The sequence below is a fragment of the Cicer arietinum genome, chromosome 4 (assembly GCF_000331145.2).
Source record: "Cicer arietinum cultivar CDC Frontier isolate Library 1 chromosome 4, Cicar.CDCFrontier_v2.0, whole genome shotgun sequence".
NCBI lineage: Eukaryota > Viridiplantae > Streptophyta > Magnoliopsida > Fabales > Fabaceae > Cicer > Cicer arietinum.
Genome location: NC_021163.2, coordinates 29,117,392 through 29,123,419, shown reverse-complemented (window position 1 = coordinate 29,123,419; position 6,028 = coordinate 29,117,392). Strand labels below are relative to the sequence as shown.

The 6,028-nt window shown below is 27.8% G+C and overlaps 1 long non-coding RNA gene across 1 annotated transcript; it reads right to left on the bottom strand.

Annotated features, from left to right (window-relative positions):
* Nucleotides 1-206: 206 nt before the first annotated feature.
* Nucleotides 207-2,843, bottom strand: LOC101514029 (uncharacterized). The gene is made up of 2 exons (XR_189714.3): nucleotides 2,516-2,843; nucleotides 207-946 (listed from the first exon to the last, which is right to left on the bottom strand). It is a non-coding gene; the product is annotated as an uncharacterized lncRNA (long non-coding RNA).
* Between the last annotated feature and the right edge of the window lie 3,185 nt (nucleotides 2,844-6,028).

Below are 6,028 nucleotides of genomic sequence, written 5' to 3'. Positions count from 1 at the left end.
TTTTACGATTTTGTAGAAGGCGAGACTAGGAAATGACGAGAACGCACAATTGTATAATAATACAACGCATGACTGATTTTGTTTTCTTTTAAGGGTGGCAGCGGTTGTCAACAACCGTCGCATGAACTGTCAGTAATGTTGGAGTGGAGGCGTTCCTCTCTATCAGTCACAAGCTTAAGTGCCGCAATTCTCAAAATTTCTTGTAGTGAAAATAAAATCCAGAAACAACATAAAACATATATATTGTCTATTACAATTATATTAGGGTCACATAAAACATTTAATCATGACAAGATAAAAATACAACACTATTTTAAGTTAACAATGTGCAAAAGAACATGAAAAATATAAGCATTGTAAAGTGTGTGTATATATATAGTCTGACTAAAGCAGGAAAAACATATGCAAAAGGCCCATGGCAGAGCCTCTGTGTAGCAGGGACAGAGCTGTTGTACAGGGCAGAAGAGGGATTCACAAGTTACCAAGAACAAATGCATTAAGAATGAGAGTTGCCAAGAGTTGCAATTAAAGAACATTCTACCAGAGGAATAAATATGAAAATCATAGAGATAAACAAATGGAGAATTTTCAAGTTACCAAAAACTTGTTTGCACGTTCAGTTCTAGATTAGGTGACCAAATTGAATTTTCAATTAGCCAACATCAAGTAAAATTACACTAATTTATATACATATTTCACTACATCTCTTTTGGATCTAAACTATATACATTATGAACTATGTAGATTGTCATATAATGTTCAAATTGTTCACCTGTCTAAATCAATAATGGTGCCATAATTGCCAACATGTTCTCAATACATAGTCAAATTAAAATACATGAGAGCAAAATACAATATGAAAGAATCAACACTTTTGTTTATGATGAATTTACCTCGACACAATCACAAACATGTGCATCCACATCTTGAGAAAACTTGACTTTTTCTGCAACCAACGCAGTAAAAATTCATTAATTGCCAACCTAATAATATGATAAAACCACAAGAAGTGTGAAACTTCAAAAAATAGAAGCAAAAATAATAGCAAAGAGTAAACAACGTTATTACAAAGGAAAGTGACGATGTCAATCTATACGAAAGTTTTTACCAGAATTTCATCACAATGCATTGAATTTTACACATGAGAGTCCTAGTAGCTTTAGCAACATGGTTAAATTGAATTAGAGACGTGTAAAATATACGGTGAATTGGATTAATAAATTAAATTCTACTCTACCAAAAAAATCAAATCAACTATTTTAAAAATTATTTTAACCTTAATTAAGATTTTTTATTTTATTTTGATATTAGTTTTTCTCGGAAAAATATAGAAAAGATTGAACTTTTTTTCTTGGAAAATTTTTGAGAAAAAAATTAAAAACATTTTTTTCCGAAAAATAATCGAAACTTTTTTCTCGAAATATTTTTTATTGAAAAATTTTTTACATCAATTTTTCTCGAAAAATTTGGTCAAAATAATTTCAAAATTCTTTTCCTGAAATTTTTTTAAAAAATTAATCAAAAAAAATTTATCCATAAATTTTTTACATCTATTTTTATTGGAAAAAAAAGTCCAAAACTTTTTTCTTAAAAATATCAAACAAAAATTGTCAAAAGAATTTCAAAATTCTTTTTCCGAATAACTAATTCGAAATCGATTTTAACTAAAAGTTTATTCAAAATATAAATTATTTTCAAACAGATTTATAATTGAACTGAACTTGAACCGAAAGTGATTTTTAAGAAGTGAACCAAACTGTTTATAGTGTTCAATTCAGTTTAGTTTTTATACCACGAAAACTCCAATAAATTGAACAAACATTGATTTTCGGAACATTGAAATTATAACACAAAACTTAAATAGAAATGAAGAACACTAAAATTGGAAAGGAAGAACATTGAATGATGACAACTTGACTTACAGAGACGTGGAGATAAACAAAAGAACCAGAACGCATAGAGTTATAGCGATAGAAGAGCCAGAACGCTGATTTTGCAAGTGTTCGTAGAATAATACGAGAACGGTTTATACGTGGGGCAAAAAAAATCAATGAAAAATCGTTGTCTTAGTTATCTATTAGAACGGTTATTAACCGTTACGTTAAAATTTATTAAAATAGGTGTTGCGGTGGAAATGAAATGTTGTAGTAAATTTAAAAAATAGGCGTTGTTGTAGAGTGCAAATATTTATACCATCATTTTTCATCAAAATGATTTTCCTTCTTAGTTAATTTTCTTTTGTATGAGTATGATATGTTTTCCTTTTCCTTTTTTATCTGGCGAGAGTAAAAAATGACTACTATACTTATAATAGATTATTAGAGGAGAGAAAAACTATTGACAATTTAATAATTTAAAAAAAACAATATGTACATATATGATACAATTTATCAAATGGTACCAAAAAGAATGAATTTTTATTCAAATAACTCTTTGTCTAAATAAAATAATGCAGAGATGATGATTTTATAAAATCTAAAAGATCTGAATAGCAAATTAAGAAACATAAACTCACCAACTTAATTTGATAGCAGCTTCTTAATTCTCTCATGATGTTATCAAAGCATTAGGCAGCTCTGCTCCAGGTGAGAGCGACATGTATCATAGGATCAAACAAAACCACTCATTCTTCCTTAATTTCGATCTCCATAGGAAATGGTGGTGCCTAGTTTAAGCTAGCCATGAAACTCTGATACGTGTTTCTCTCACCTGGAGCAGAGGTGATTACTGAAAAATTTAAAAAGAAACTTGAGTCTTTGTTCCTTTGAAATTTCAAACTTGGCTTTTGTTTTCTTGGTTGCTTGGTGATAATTGGATTTTGGTTTTATAGGCATTTAATATTGTTCACGTGTCGTTTTATTTAGTTATAGGTTTTGTGCTTATCCCTTTGTGACCTGTCTAAATCAAAGGACTTTAGTTTTCTATAAATTAAAATTATAAAAATATAAGGAACAGATTCATGTATTGCAATCATTTATCGATTATTTTGAGAGAGATGCAATCATCACACTATCAGTCATCACTCATTTTTACTATAAAATAAGATTTTAGTCTCAATAAACTTTTCATTTTGTTTTTAATTCTTATAATTTTTTTAAAGTCTTCAAAAAAATGTTTTAATTATTTTATATATTTTGATGTTAATTCATGTATTTTTCAAATTTTTAAATGAACTTTTATAAATATATTAAGAATATTATAAAAATCTTCTCCACAAGATGAATTAAATTTGAATTTTAAAATATAAAGATTTTAAAAATTTATATCTAATTTATTTCATATTATTATTTTTTTTATAAAAAAGATGTTTTAATATCTTAAATATTACTACAAATAATTATTTAAAACTTAAAAGATACATACAAGTTGACTCATTTAGAGTGACTCATTTTAAAAAGTATTGTCTTAAAAATAAATTTTTTAATATAAGAATTATTTTTCTATTTATAATCTCTAACTAATAATAATACATGCATCATTTTCAATTCATTGTATTCCAATAATTAATAAGAATAACTTAATAAAATATGTTATCCTCTCTTTTGTTTATATATTTTTTAATTTAAACAAAATAAAGTATTTAATTTTTATTGTTAATTAATAAAATACGCATGTATTCGCACTGGTTGCGGGTATTTATATCCTTTTTAATATTGTGATTTATTGTTAATGTTATATTTAGAATTTAGGAAAATATATTCATTTAGTTTTATAGAAATATTATGAAAAATTGTTAATAGTATTCGCCTTGTAATTTTTACATGTATTAGTGAGAAATATTTGTGATGTATTTTTTAATACTTATTAATTAAAAAAAATAGTTATTTTATATTTTTTTAATATTTATAAGTAACAAATATTTGTAATGTACTTTTTATGTATCCGTGACAAATATTTGTTCAGTGATTTTTTTATATTTATGTACTATTGAATATTTGTCATGTATTTTTTTATGCATCAGTTATAGATATTTATTCATTTTTTTTAATATTTATCTATGAAAAATATTTATCTCGTGTTTTTTATGTATCAATGTTAAATATTTGTTTAATATTTTTTTTTAAATTATTATTGACAAATATAAGTACCTTGTTTTTTTTTATATTAGTTACAAATATTTCTCCATCTTTTTTTGTGTCAATGACAAATATTTGTTTCTTAAATTTATGTATCAGTGACAAATATTTATCTCATATTTTTTAATGTATCGATAACAAATTTATGTCTCGTATTTTTTTATAAACTACTTTTTGATTCTATTTTTTTTTTATTTCCATTAATTGAAATCGCCATTCAATTAAAAATAATTTTTTGACAAATTAATATTTCACTTATTATGAGAAAGAGGAAACCATTTAATAAAGTTTGAGTTTTATTATTTTGATTACGGATTAGAGCTACTATTTTGTGGTTGTATTGCTTTTTCAGGGGTTCCACGTTGAATTAGTAAAATGAAAGTTAAAAAAAGCGCCATAAATTAAATTAAAAAGTTTTATTCTGGTAAAACTATCAAAATAAAATTATTTAAAATATTTATCAATATTTTAATCTGTATGCTATAAACCGTCCTATTATTTTTATTACCAACCAAATAAACATAAGTATAAACAAAACATTTGGATTCACTCAACGAAAAGGAAATATATAGAGAAAAAAAATATAACAAGATCGCTGCTTCAATGCAACAATACACATGCACAAGTTAGCAAACAATTTCTCAAACACAATCAAAACTTCGAAAAAAAAATTAAATAGAAAAAGAAAATCAGCAAAGCTTCTCTGTTACTTGTAAATGCACGAGAGATTAAATCAAAGACACAAATAAGAATCTATGTACGAACACACTCAAATCGAACAAAGCAAAGTGAGATTTCCAGGTGTTATTATAAATTACTGCTAGTTTTAGAAAACACCTGAGAAAATAGGTAAGAAGTGACACAACACGGCAACGACGGCAAGGTCGAGAATAGGTTTGACGGTGTGAATCAGAGTTGTGGTTGAAGATTGAGGGGTCGATTTTGGGAGTGACGATTTCGAGCGAATCAAATATCGATGTGGACACAACAAGAAACACAACGAAGATACGTAGATCAAAGAAGACAAAAATCAATGAGAGACGGTTAGGTTTGGAGAGAGTGGAGCATCGCAAATCATAGAGAAAAGTTGCAGATCTGAGAGTGAAGGACAAAGAATATCGATCAAGAGTGATGAGATGACGATGATAAAAGATTAGCAAGAGATGAATCGTTTTGGGGTTTCACGTGGGATGAGAAAGAAAGTGGAGCTGATAGTGTGTTGTGGTGAGAAAAATAGAACTGTGTAATTGAAAAATAGTTAGTGATTAGAATTTTAGTTGGTAAAATTCAGTTGTTCTTTCAATCTCTAAATTTCGTTAGCGACCGATTTACTGACACAAAGATATTTAGTTTCGAGATTCAAAATTACAGTCTCTATTTCGGTCGCTAGTGTGACTAAAGATATTTCGTATTTAAATTGGTCACTAAAGGCGAAATTTTTAATAGTGCACTTTCACTACAAGAAAACACTCATTTTGTGGTCAACTTTATAAATATTTTGTGGCCGAAAAAAACCCTCACAAATTAGTGGCCGAAAAAGCCCTCACAAATACAAAAGTTCAAATTTGTCTTTATTTGTGGCTGAAAAAGCCCTCACAAAAAACTACAATTTTAGTTGGATTTTGTGGCTTAGGCCGTTTCGCCACAAAATCACAACGTTGTCATTTTGTGAGGGCTTAGGCCGCCACAAAATTCATCTGAAATTGGAGTCATTTGTGAGGGCTTTTTTAGCCACAAAATCAACCATTTGTGAGGATAAAGGCCGCCACAAAATCATTGGTCCGTTACACTTTATGAGGGCAAAGGCCGCCACAAATGCCCATTGATCCGTTGCAATTTGTGGCCGCCCAGGCCGCCACAAATTCCTTATTTTCTGACCGTTAAAGCCGCCACAAAAGATCCATAATTTTCTATAAATATCACTCCACTCCTCTTATCATTTTTCACTTCTA